The sequence below is a fragment of the Mastomys coucha genome, unplaced genomic scaffold (genome assembly GCF_008632895.1).
Source record: "Mastomys coucha isolate ucsf_1 unplaced genomic scaffold, UCSF_Mcou_1 pScaffold21, whole genome shotgun sequence".
Taxonomy (NCBI): domain Eukaryota; kingdom Metazoa; phylum Chordata; class Mammalia; order Rodentia; family Muridae; genus Mastomys; species Mastomys coucha.
In genome coordinates, this window is record NW_022196904.1 from 160060561 (window position 1) to 160074256 (window position 13696).

The 13696-nt window shown below is 41.0% G+C and overlaps 1 long non-coding RNA gene across 1 annotated transcript in view; it reads left to right on the forward strand.

Moving 5' to 3' along the window:
• The window catches only part of LOC116101134, a 5466-nt gene extending 4108 nt beyond the window's left edge, over window positions 1-1358 (forward strand). Inside the window, exon 3 of the long non-coding RNA XR_004122803.1 lies at window positions 1196-1358. This is a non-coding gene — a long non-coding RNA (uncharacterized LOC116101134). The remainder of the gene's footprint in view (window positions 1-1195) is intronic.
• The last annotated feature ends 12338 nt before the right edge of the window (window positions 1359-13696 follow it).

Below are 13696 nucleotides of genomic sequence, written 5' to 3' on the forward strand. Positions count from 1 at the left end.
CCCCCCCCCCACACACACCCTCCATTTTGTGTTGACCGTCAGCTCCTCAGGATGTCACAGAGTGTAGCTGATGTATCTAAGTGTCGCTCCATTAGAAGACACTGATTTTCCTGTCCCCAGTGGGTATTACAAATAGCTTCTTGGTTACAGGTGGGACTTTGTGTCTGCTTCCCTTCTCCGAGTCAGGGTTTTGTCTGGCTTGAATGTGTACCAGGCTTAATGCATGCTGCCACAGTCTGTGTGAGTTTGTGTGTGCATCAGCCTTCCTGCTGTGTCTGGAAGTCTTCCATCATCTCTGGCTCTTGGATCCCTGAGCTTTGAAGGGAGGGGTTTGAAAAAGACATTCTGTTTAGGGCTGGATAGGCCAAAGTTTTGTGGTTCTCTGCACATTGCTCATGTATGGGTCTCAGAGTTAGTTCCCCTCGGCTACAAGATGAAGCTTCTCTGACGAGGGCTGAGAGACATGCCGACATATGGGTACAGCAATATGTTATTAGGAGTCCTTTTTTTTGTTTTTGTTTTTGCTATGCTTCTTTATAAGAATAAGAGTAGTAGATTTCCTCCTAGAGCCCATGGCCTCTCTAGTCTCAGGTCATGAACTATTATGACACATCTGGGTAACACAAGACCTGTGCATCTGGCAGAAGTTATAGGATTATTACTTCTAGTTACTCACAGGTTTAGGATACTATGTCCTCCAATAGAATTGTTCCTGTACAAGCTCAGACCTGGAAATAATATTTTACCCTTGTGAATTCCAGTCCTCTGGTTGCACTAAAAATCCATAGAAACAGTTGGAAGGAAATAGAATCTAGATTTCCAAGCTTGAAAGACACCTTTAAACACCCCTGAAGCTCTTCTCTGGTGACAGTCGACTTAATCTCCATATGGCAAGGCAGCAAGGCAGGTTTCCAGCAAGGCAGGTTTCCTGGATAATCACCCTTTCTTTGTGCTAACTGCAGGATCATTCTGTGTCTAGGGTATAAACTGCAATAAAAGGAGGTATTGGATAGCAAACAAACCTCCACTAATAGAAGTGTTCTCCCTCCTTGCCCAAAACAAAGGCCTTTCTTATTTCTGTTGTTGCAGGGAGAACCTGGGTCACCCATCACACCTAGGTTATGCTTCCTCTTCACTTACATCCCTTAAAGTCCATCTAACTCAGTGGGCAGCCATTCTCTCCTTATGTTCACAGGATAGCCGGAGGAGTTCTGGTCTGCTCATCATCATTCCACTTATAGGACATTAAGATAGTTCTTTCTATTCCCCACATGGTACTAAAGAAGATGTGACCACTGGAGGAAGCTGGACTTGGATGAGCTAGAGTTCCATCAGGACCATGATTCTCAACCTTCCTAATGCTGCAACCCTTTAATAAATAGACCTCCTCATGCTGTGGTGATTGCCAATGATAAAATTATTATTATTATTATTATTGTTGTTGTTATTATTTTGGTTTTTCGAGACAGGGTTTTTCTGTATAGCCCTGGCTGTCCTGGAACTCACTCTGTAGACCAGGCTGGCCTCAAACTCAGAAATCTGCCTGCCTCTGCCTCCCAAGTGCTGGGATTAAAGGCATGTGCCACCACTGCCCGGCAATAAAATTATTTTTGTCGCTACTTCATAACTGTATTTTGCTATAGTTATGAAACATAATGTTAGGTAACCCCTGAGAAAGGGTCATTTGTGACTTACAGGTTGAAAACTGCTGCATTAGGAAAGACTATTAAAACAATAGCAATGAGTGCTGGAGAAGGCTGTGGTAGTTTGAATAAGACTGGCTCCTATGACTCATGACTTTTATTATTATTATTTTATTTTATTTTTTTACACTTCAGATTTTATTCCTCTCCCAGTCCATCCTCCAACTGTTCCACATCCCTTACCTCCTCCCTGTCCCCTATCTCCATGAGGATGGTCCTACCTACTCCACACCCCACCAGACCTCTGAACTCCCTGCCTCCAGTCTCTTGAGGGTTAGATGCATCTTCTCTGACTGAACCCAGACCCTGCAGTCCTCTGCTGTATATGTGTTGAGGGCCTCATATCAGCTGGTGTATGCTGCCTGGTTGGTGATCCAATGTCTGAGAGATCTCAAGGGTCTAGGTTAATTGAGACTGCTGGTCCTCCTACAGGGTTGCCTTCCTCCTCAGCTTCTTCTAGCTTTTCCCTAATTCAACCACAGGGGTCAGCAGCTTCTGTCCATTGGTTGGGTGTAAATATCTGCATCTGACTCTTTCAGCTGCTTGTTGGGTCTTTCAGAGGGCAGTCATGCTAGGTCCCCTTTTTTGAGTGCTCCATAGCTTCAGTAATAGTGTCAGGTCTTAGAGCCTCCCCTTGAGCTGGATCCCACTTTGGTCCTGTTGCTAGACTTTCTTTTCCTCAGGCTCTTCTCCATTTCCATCCCTGCAGTTCTTTCAGACAGGAACAATTATGGGTCAGAGTTTTGACTGTGGGATGGCAATCCCATCCCTCACTTGATGCCCTGTCTTTCTGTTGGAAGTGGGCTCTACAAGTTCCCTCTCCCCACTGCAGGGCATTTCATCTAGGGTCCTACCTTTGAGCCCTGAGAGTCTCTTACCTCCCAGATCTCTGGTACATTCAGGAGGATACCCCCAACCTCCTACCTCCCCAAGGTTACCTGTTCCCATTCTTTCTGTTGGCCCTCAGGGCTTCAGTCCTTTTTCCAATAGGAGATCAGGTTCCCCTCTCCCCAGCTATTCTGACTGGTGTAAGGTGTAAGGTGGACTCTCACGGTTTTGGTTTTTGTTTTTGTTTTTGATTTGCATTTCTCTAATCACTAAAGACTTTGAACATCTCTTTAGGTGTTTCTCAGCCCTTTGAGATTCTTCTGTTGTGAATTCTCAGTTAGTTCTATACCCCAGTATTTGATTGTTTTTTGTTTTGTTTTTTTGTTTGGGTTTTTTTTTTGTTTTTTGTTTTTTGGGTTTTTTTTTGTTTGTTTTGTTTTTGTTTTTTTTTTTGTGATTAGCTTCTTGAGTTCTTTACATATTTTGGATATTAGCCTTCTATTGGATGTGGGGTTAGTGAAGATTTTTTCTGCCACAATCTCTAGGTTGCCAATTTGCCTTATTGACTATTTCCTTTGCCTTACAGAAGCTTTTCAGTTTCATAAGGTCCCATTTATCAATTCTTGATCTTAGAGCATGATCCATTGGAGTTCTGTTCAGGAAATTTCCCCCTGTACCAATAAGTTCCCTTTTCCCACTTACTTTTCTATTAGATTGAGTGTATCTGGTTTTATGTTGAGGTCCTTGATCCACTTGGACTTAAGCTTTGTGCAAGGTGACAAATATGAGTCTATTTTCATTTTTCTGCATACAACCAGCCATTTAGACCAATACCATTTATTGAAGATGCTTTCTTTTTTCCATTATATATTTTTGGCTTCTTTGTCAAAGATCAAGTGTGTGTAAGTGTGTGGTTTTATATCTGGGTCTTCAATTCTACTCTATTGATCAACGTGTCTGTCATGTAACTAATAGCATGCAGTTTAAAATCGTTAGTGCTCTGTAGTATAGCTTGAGGTCAGGGATGGTGATGTCCCAGTCGTTCTTTTATTGTTAAGAATTGTTTTCTCTATTTTGGGTTTTTTGCCTTTCCAGATAAATTTGAGAATTTCTCTTTCCATATCTTTGAAGAATTGTGTTGGGATTTTGATGGGGATTGCATTGAATCTGTAGATTGCCTTTGGTAGGATGGCCATTTTTACTATGTTAATTCTGCCAAACCATAATCATGAGAGATCTCTCCATTTTCTGAGCTCTTCTTTGATTTCTTTGAGAGACATGAAGTTATTGGCATACAGATCTTTCACTTGTTTGATTAGAGTTACCCCCAAGATATTTTATATTATTTGTGGCTATTGTGAAGGGAGTTGTTCCCCTAATTTCTTTCTCAGCCTGTTTATCATTTGTATAAAGGCAGGCTACTGATTTATTTGAGTTAATTATATCTGGCTACTTTGATGAAGTTGTTTATCAGCTGGAGAAGTTATTTGGAAGAATTTTTGGGGTTGCTTATGTATATTATCATATCATCTGCAAATAGTGATACCTTTATTTCTTCTTTGCCAGTTTGTATGTCCTTGATCTCTTTTTGTTGTCTTAATGCTCTAGCTGGAACTTCAAGTACTATATTGAATAGATATGGGGAGAGTGGGCATCCTTGTCTTGTCCCTGATTTTAGTTGGCTTGATTCAAGTATCTCTCCATTTAATTTGATATTGGATGTTGGTTTGCAGTAAATTGCTTTTATGTTTACGTATTGGCCTTGAATTCCTGACCTCTCCAATACTTTTAACATGAAGTAGTGTTGTATTTTGTCAAATGGGTTTTCTGCATCTAAGGAGATGACCATGTGATTTTTTTCTTTAAGGTTTTTTTTTGTTTTGTTTTGTTTTGTTTTTCAAGACAGGGTTTCTCTGTGTAGCCCTGGCTGTCCTGGAACTCACTCTGTAGACTAGGCTGGCCTTGAACTCAGAAATCCACCTGCCTCTGCCTCCCAAGTGTTGGGATTAAAGGCGTGTGCCTGTTGCTTTTAAATTTGTTTATATGGTGGATTACATAGATTTTTGTATATTGAACCAACCTTATATCCCTGGAATGAAGCCTACTTGATCATCAAGAATGATGGTTTTGATGTGTTCTTGGATTTGGTTTGCAAGAATTTTATTGAGCATTTTTTGCATCAATATTCATAAACAAGATTGGTCTGAAGTTTTTTGATTGGGTCCTTGTGTGGTTTAGGTATCAGAGTAATTGTAGCTTCATAGAATGAATTAGGTAGTATTCCTTCTGATTGTATTTTATGGAATAGTTTGAGGAATATTGGTATCAGGTCTTCTTTGAAGATCTGGTAGAATTCTGCACTAAATCCATCTGGCCCTGGGCTTATTTTGGTTGGGAGGTTTTTAATGACTTCTATTTCCTTAGGGAATATGGGTCTGTTTAGAGAGTTTATCTCCTCTTTATTTAACTTTGGTATGTGGTATCTGTCTAGAAAACCATCTATTTCATCTAGATTTTCCAGATTTGTTGAGTATAGGCTTTTGTAGTAGGATCTGATGATTTTTTTTAATTTCCTCTGTTTCTGTTATTATTTCTCCCTTTTCATTTCTGATTTTGTTAATTTGGATGCTGCCTCTGGGCCCTTTAGTTAATTTGGCTAGGGGTTTATCCATCTTGTTGATTTTTCTCAAAGAACCAGCTTTTGGTTTTGTTGATTCTTTGTATTGTTCTCTTTGTTTCTATTTGGTTGATTTCAACTCTGAGTTTGACTATTTCTTGCTTTCTACTCCTCTTGGGTGAGTTTGCTTCTTTTTGTTCTAAAGCTCTCAGGTGTGATGTCAAGGTGCTAGTATAAGATTTCTCTAGTTTCTTTACCAGGGCACTTAGTGCTATGAGTTTTCCTCTTAGCCCTGCTTTCATTATGTCCCATATATTTGGGTATGATGTGTCAACATTTTCATTAAATTCCAGGAAGTTTTTAATTTCTTTCTTCATTTCTTCACTGACCATGTTATCATTGAGTAGAGAGTTGTTCAGTTTCCATGTGTATTTTGGCTTTCTGTTAAATTTTAAATAGATAGATGATAGATAGATAGATAGATAGATAGATAGATAGATAGATAGATAGATAGATAGATGCCAGAGAAGTATGCTTTTGGTACTGTACATGTAACGTACAGGTTTGTATCCAGAACAATCACATCATGTGAAGCTAGACACACATGTGGGGCAGATGCTTGCACTGGAAGATGAACATCTAAACTGCACAGAGTAATCAGATGTCCAAGAATACACAAAGGTTCAAATTGATTCAGGTAGAGCTCATTGAGCTTCCATTACATTTCAGACTTATCCTCGCAGGCAATAGCACCAATAGTCAAGAGTCTCTCTGCAGAAGAGAGAGAAGCAAGGAAGCAAAACAGAAGGAGGTATAAGAAATGGTTGACACTTTGTAAAGTGCAGTGATCAGTGTTGCCATCTTGACAGAATCTGGAATCCCCTGGGAGATGAGGCTGGGGCATGGGGGGCACATGCCTCATGGGAATTGCCTGCATTGTGTTGAGTGGAAAGACCCATCCACTGTGAAGGATTGCCTCACTGGCATCTGGAAGTATGCAAGCAGAAGGAGCTGAGCAGCCAGCGTACAGTGCATGCTTTGCTTCCTTCCTTCTGACTGCAGACACAGTGTGAGCAGCTGCTTCCAGCAGCTCCTGCCTTTCTTCTCCACCAGGATACTGTGAGCCAGAGAGAGGAATCCCTTCCTCCTTTGAGTTCCTTTCATCAGGTCTTTCACCACAGCCACAAGACAAGTAGATTAGCAGGTTCTAAATTAGAAAGAGAAGGGTGAAGGATGGAGAGGGATGGAGGAGTCACTTGCTCATCATGGTCTTCGCTCCATTAACACACTCTGAGCAAATTCTATTTGTTATAATGGGCCAAAGCACAGATTTAAATTTTTTCATCAGAAGAGAAAAAAAGAGAATTTCTATCGAGAGAGAAAAACCACAGGCACATATTGTTGTGGGAATCCTTCTGGAATAAGCACTCACTCACTAGGGAGAGTGGTAGAGAGGAGATGTCACCAGCAGACCACAACCAGGACAAGCTCCTAAAAGGTTTTAATCCTGAGTCCAGTTTGCATTCTTTTTGTTTGTTTGTTTTTTGTTTGTTTGTTTTTTTTTTTTGATTTTTTGTTTTTTCAAGACAGGGTTTCTTTGTGTAGCCTTTGCTGTCCTGGAACTCACTCTGTAGACCAGGCTGGCCTCAAACTCAGAAATCCACCTGCCTCTGCCTCCCAAGTGCTGGGATTAAAGGTGTGGACCACCACTGTCCAGTGACTGACAGTTACTTTATCTTAAAATTGGCCTGCCCTTTGGTGGTAGAAGAAGCATACCTCAATACAATATACAATAATACATATGGAGGTTGGGATTTAGCTCAGTGGTACAGCACTTGCTTAGCAAGTGCAAGGCCCTGGGTTCAGTCCTCAGCTCTGAAAAAAAAATTAAATTAAATTAAAAAAAATACATCTATATGCATGTGTGTGTGTGTGAATGTATCAACATTTGATCATCCTTTCCCAAATGGAGAAAAATTCAAAGCAATTCTATTAAAATAAGGAACAAGACAAGAATATCTACTGTTTCTACTTCTATTCCATATAGTTCTAGAATTCTTAGGTAGAACAACATGATACGAAAATTTAAGACCCTGATGAGCTTTAGCTTACCGGAGACCCCGAGTGAGTCACATGGAGCCTGATCGATGCAAAGAACATGAGAATTTTTATTTCAGTTGACTGAGGCCATTCCTGACCCTCAGGAAAGGAGGCGACCCTGCACAGCTTGTTCAATGAGCTTTTCTACAATTTTCAGAGCAGCAGCCATTAGATACAATGTGATTGGTAGAACAGTGTGCTTTTTTAAACTGATTGGTCTTTAGGGAAATGAGGTGGCAAGGACTTCCCTTGTCTGAAAGTGGGCAAAGGTCCACCCTGCGGAATGTGGAATGTGCCTCCACCTGCAGGTAGTTTCTCACCCTGTGATCTGAGGAATGTTAATTAGCCTTTCCCTTCTGGAGAGTTCTGCTACCTTCCTAAAGTTCCTGAGCTTATTTTATTAAGGAAATTCCTGGTTTTTCTGAGATGTCCCTGTTTACTCTGATCTTACAAAAATAACAGGGATCAGACACCAAACCCAGATACTATTACTGATGCCAAGAAGTGCTTGCTGACGGGAGCCTGATACAGCGGTTTCCTGAGAGACTCTGCCAGAGCCCAATGGAGGAGTTAGGGAATGACTGAAGGAGCTGAAGGGTCCTTATCTAGCATCAATAGGAGGGAAGGCCCTTGGTCTTGTGATGGCTTGATGACTCAGTGTACAGGAATGCTAGGGCAGTGAGGTAGGAGTGGGTGGGTGAGTAGGGCAGCACCCTTATAGAAGTAGGGTAAGGGGGGGATGGGATAAGGGGTTTGCAGAGGGGAAACTGGGAAAGGGGATAGCATTTGAAATGTAAATAATAAAATATCCAATTTTTTTTTAAAGAAAATAACAGGGATACAAGTAGGAGAACATGTTAGAATATCTTTGTTTGCAGATGATTTTATGCTATATACAAGAGATCCTAAAGATGAAACTAGATCTCTGGAGAAATGTTTAGTGTTTAGGAGCATACATTGCCCTTGCAGAAGACCTGAGTTCATTTCTTAATACCTATGTCATGTGACTCAAAACCATTTGCAGCTCCAGCTTCACAGGGATCTGATGGCCCTGGTCTCATGGGTCCCTGTACTCACTTGCGTATACCTACACACAGATACACAGATACACACACACACACACACATTTTTTAAAACTAAGAAAAATAAACCTTCAAAGAAGATAGTATAATTTTGGAAGGTGTGGTGGTGTCTGTCTTTAATCTAAGTACTCAGGAAACATAAGCAGAGGATCCCTGTGAATTCTAGGCCATGCTGGTCTACATACAGAGTTCAAGGCCAGCCAAGGCCACATAGTAAGACCCTGTTTCTAAAGTAAACAAATAAAATAAAACCTACAAACAAAAAGATAAAAGAACAAAAGGGAACAAACAAAACCCACTGGAACTAGTTAACATTGCCAGCAAAGGAGCAAAATACAAAATTAACATTCAAAAACCACTCAGTAGCCTTTCTACATACTAGTGACAGACACAGGGTAAAGGAATTGGGGAACCAATAACATTCACAAAAACCTCAGTAAAATAAAATACCTTGGAAAAAATCAAACCAAGGTGATAAAAACTTTCAAAGTCTGAAGAAAGAAACGGAGACACTAGAAGATAGAAAGACCCCCATGCTCGTGGGTTATTAGAATTGTAAAAATGACCATTCTTCCCCATCAGAATCCCCATGCCAATCTTCAGAATAGAAAAAAAAATCTTAAAATTTATATGGAGATGCAAAAGACTTAGAATAGCTAAGGCAATCCTGAGCATAAAGGAATAATGCTGGGGACGTTTATCTGATTTCCCTCTCTCACATGCTCAGGGCTAGCTCACCCACACTGCCCAGGCAAGAGCTGCCACCATATATATATATATATATATATATATATATATATATATATATATATATATATATTGAACACCTGGTCTCCGGCCAGAGCAGAGAGCATTGAGATAAACAGGCCTTAGTTGGAAAAGCTGAATGCCTCTAGTTTGTGATGCAAGCTGGCATGATTTTCCCGCAGCCTATTATGCTTTGCTACGTAGCTGATGCTGATTGGGACCAGGGAAAGTATTTAACCTGCAAGGGCTGGGGGTTAGAGAGGAGTTATTATGATTATTGGGATAAGTAAGAAGTAGTAAAAATGAAGGTTCCTGATTAAACTGCTGGGAGAAGAGCTCGTTGTTGCCTCCTTATTTCCGCTGGACAGAGGGGCAGCAGTTGGGCACCACGTTGGGCGCCAGTTCCCCCTTTTTGTTTTAAACGTAACAGGCAAGAGTAGAGGTCTGATCTCTGGTGAATAAAGTGGGGACATTGTACAGGCTCTTCGCCAGGTGTCACCCACCCAGTCCAAGCCAGACCCATCCGATACCATTTTTCCAGAGGCAGGAATGAATGGGAGAATTGGGAAAAGGGCGGTATCAACCTGCATCAATCAGACATGCTCTTCTTGAGATCACTAGCAGCAAACAGTGTATCCCAAGTGCAGTGCTCAGCCTTACAGCCTGAACGTGATGGACAATCATTCAGAATAGTTAACCAAGCCTGTGGAAATTGCCTCACATCCAGGGCTGCAAATGCTTGCACTATCAAAACAGCCTGTCATTGCTGCCGAACCCGCATAGTGCAGATGCACCACAATGCCAATATACTGACAAGGACCAGTAAAGCACCCACGGCTCCAAAACCTGTTGTACACAATTCAAAAGCTCTTACTTATTTCTTGCCTATTAGTTTAAGATGTTCTAGTCACACAATGCAACTTAATAACAAATTATAAGGCTTTCTATAGCTATACAATTAAACCTGGCTATTTATTTCCCCTTTCAAATATAACCATTTTATATTTTCTAGAAACACAACTTATTAACAATTTTTTCTAGCCCCAAAGCCCAGGGAACCGGGTAGACAACTGATCATAACTTCTTCAAGCTTAATGAGGGCGTAGAGATATGAGGGGGGAGGAAGGAAAAACAGAACTGGTCTTCTTTTTTTTTTTTTTTTAAAGATTTATTTATTATTATTACTATAAATGAGTACACTGTAGCTGTCTTCAGATACACCAGAAGAGGGCATCAGATTTCATTATAGGTGGTTGTGAGCCACCATGTGGTTGCTGGGATTTGAACTCACGACCTTTGGAAGAGCAGTCGGTGCTCTTACCCTCTGAGCCACCTCACCAGCCCAGAAGTGGTCTTCTGATATCTGTGTCTTAACTGGATCAGGCTGAAGTTCAGGATACCAGGAGTTCAAGCAGGCGGTTTAGATGGGGAAATTCACCAAGGCTGTATATTTCTGTAACATATAAATCTCAAAACAAACTTTTAGTATCATTAAGATATACATTTTTGTTTGATTCTCTGTGCAGTGCAAGGACTGATGGCATGTCCCTGAGGGTGACTTGGTCTCTGTTTTAATTGGCACGCTTGGATCACGTGACCCAACTTTGGAGCGTGCTAGAGTCCCTTTACCTAGGTGATCACCCACAAAACTGATGATATCCCATCAGTCCTTCCCAGCCATCCAGAGCCACAGCTGTTCCAAGTTTCCTTTTTAAGCTTGTTTACTCTAGGGGCAAAGGTGCTAGCAGTTTAGCATTACTTACATACAAAAAGCTGTTGTCCCCTTTAAGAGCGGCTCGTGCAGACACTCAAGTCAGCCTCTATCATTCTAGCTACAAAGTCTGAAAAGAGCTCCTTGGGTTCTGCAACTTCTCCATTGTTAGGCAATGATTTTCATGCTCTTGTAGCAAGCATATTAACTTGCTCATACACCTGCATCAGATATCCAATTTGCTGCTGCACAAACCTGCCCCGCCCTAAAAGCATATCTAAATCCCAGGCAGGATTACCAGCTGCTCAATTAATAGCAGCCTATTCATTGGACACAGGCAGCCCTGGACCTGTGGGCTCCACCCTAATGGTGAACTTCTCCATTTTCTGTACTAGCTTCTGAAGTTCCCCTTCAGAGTCCGAACCACTCTCATCAGTCTGATCTTTCTCAGACTTTGCTGACCTCTCTTCCTTCAGCTGTTCTAACGCTTCCTGTCCCTTCTCTACTGCTTTAGAACACACTTTATTCTCCAAGCAGCTCCTAATCAGTTTCCAGATTGGTCGCACTCCACCTTTTATGATTCCTTCCTCCCAGGCGAATTCCAAATCTCTCCCTAATTCAACAAACACGGGGCAAGATTGCAAGTTCCCCATACTATCACTTTTGATTCACCCTTAACGGGACCTTATTGCTCCAATCCTGGAGACCTTATCGCCTCTTTACCGAGGACCTTATTGCTCCAATCCCGGAGTCCTTATTGCCTCTTTACAGAGGACCTTCCCTTTTTTCCCACCTTACCTGGGAATTTACCAGTCAACTGCCCTGCCTGCAAGGAGTTCTGAGCCGTAGAAGATGTTCCCGACGAGTTCCCTGTATGTCTCTTCTCTATTCTCTGTACGTCTCTCCCCGTACGAACTTCTCCACTCCCCGTACGGGCCAAAAATGTTGCCACCCCTCTGTCCAGCGGAAATAAGGAGGCAACAACGAGCTCTTCTCCCAGCAGTTTAATCAGGAACCTTCATTTTCTTCTTACTTATCCCAATAATCATAATAATCTCCTCTCTAACCCCCAGCCCTCGCAGGTTAAATACTTTCCCTGGTCCCAATCAGCATCAGCTACGTGGCAAAGCATAATAGGCTGCAGGAAAATCATGCCAGCTTGCATCACAAACTAGAGGCACTCAGCTTTTCCAACTAAGGCCTGTTTATCTCAATGCTCTCTGCTCTGGCCAGAGACCAGGTGTTCAATATACATACATATATATGTATATATATATATATATATATATATATATATATATATATATATATATATATATATATATATATATATATATATATATATATATATATATATATATATATATACATATATATATATATAGGGTGGCAGCTGCGACTCCCCACAGGATAGGGCTAGCTCACCCACACTGCCCAGGCAAGGGGTAGGGCCAGCTCTCTTGAGCACCACAACTTGTTAGGGGCTGAGCCACCACTGTGTAGCTCTTAGACATCAACATGGCCCCAGGCAGTAGCCAGAACCAGGGATGTCTGCATGAACTTTGGTGGTAACCAAGACCACAGGCTTTGACACAGACCCCAGCTGGCACAGGGACACAGACCCAGACATGATCCTTGGTGGCAGCACAGGTCAGGACCACACCATCAGGCACCTTGTTTTTTGCCAAAGAGAGCAGAAATACGTGAACACTGGAATAAGACACATCTTCTAGGCCTGGATTAGGTTATATGGAGGCTAGAAACTTCCAGGACTATGCCTAGGTTAGCAGAAAGACACAGTAAGCCTCCCACACAACAAATATAACAGGAGAATAAATGATACTTTTACAGAGAGAAATATCAGCTAGCTATACATCTGACATAGGATTAATATTTAGAATACATTTTTAAAAATCAAGAAATAACCAAGTTGAAAAATGGACTATAGAACTGAATAGAGAATCCTCAAAAGAAGAAATGTGAATGGCTAATACTTTTTTTGTTTGTTTGTTTTGTTTTTTTAAAGACCATTAGCCATCAGGGATATGCAAATAAAACTATTTTGAGGTTCTGTCTCATCCTAGTCAGAATGATGATCATCAGGAAATCAAATGACAACAAGTGTTGGTGAAGATGTAGGGAAAGGAGAATCCCTGCTCACTGTTGGTAGAGTGCAAACTGGTACAGATATGGAAATCAGATCTCAATCAGGATCCTCAAAAATCTAGTAATATAATTACCGTATGATCCGACACTTCCACTCCTGGGCATATACCCCAAGGACTCTCAGTCCTGGTATAGATGTGCTTGCTTATCCATGTTCATTACTAGCTCATTTACAACAGCTAGGAGAGTGAATAAGTCTACATGTCTATCAGCTGGTGCATGAATAATGAGAATGTGGTGCATATACACAATGGAGTTTTATTCAGCTACGATGAAAAAACGGAATTTTGAAATTTACAACTAAGTTAATGACATTGGAAAAAATATATTGAGAGAAGGAATCCAGGTACAGAAAGACGAATTATGTTTTCTTCCTCATATATGGATCCTAGCTTCAAATCTCTAGTTTCATGTGTTCAATTTGGAGTACCTTGGAAGCCCGGAATCTAGAAAGAAACCTCCAGGAGGATGACTTAAGGAAGGGGAGAGGAAAGTATAGGTAATATGAAAGTACTGTGGGGTGGAAGAGTTTAAGAATGGAGGGAGAGGATAGAGAGACCGAGGTCAGTGGGGTTGTTTAACCAAAATAAATGAGGCATGAAGTTCAAAATTTAAAATGAGACATGAAAAAGTCACACAGTCATACCTACTATCCCAAAGTGGTATTTTTAAAATATAATTTATAAAATATTGCATCTCATGCTGTGGCTGGGTAATGTTTAGTTGTACATTTCAATATAGC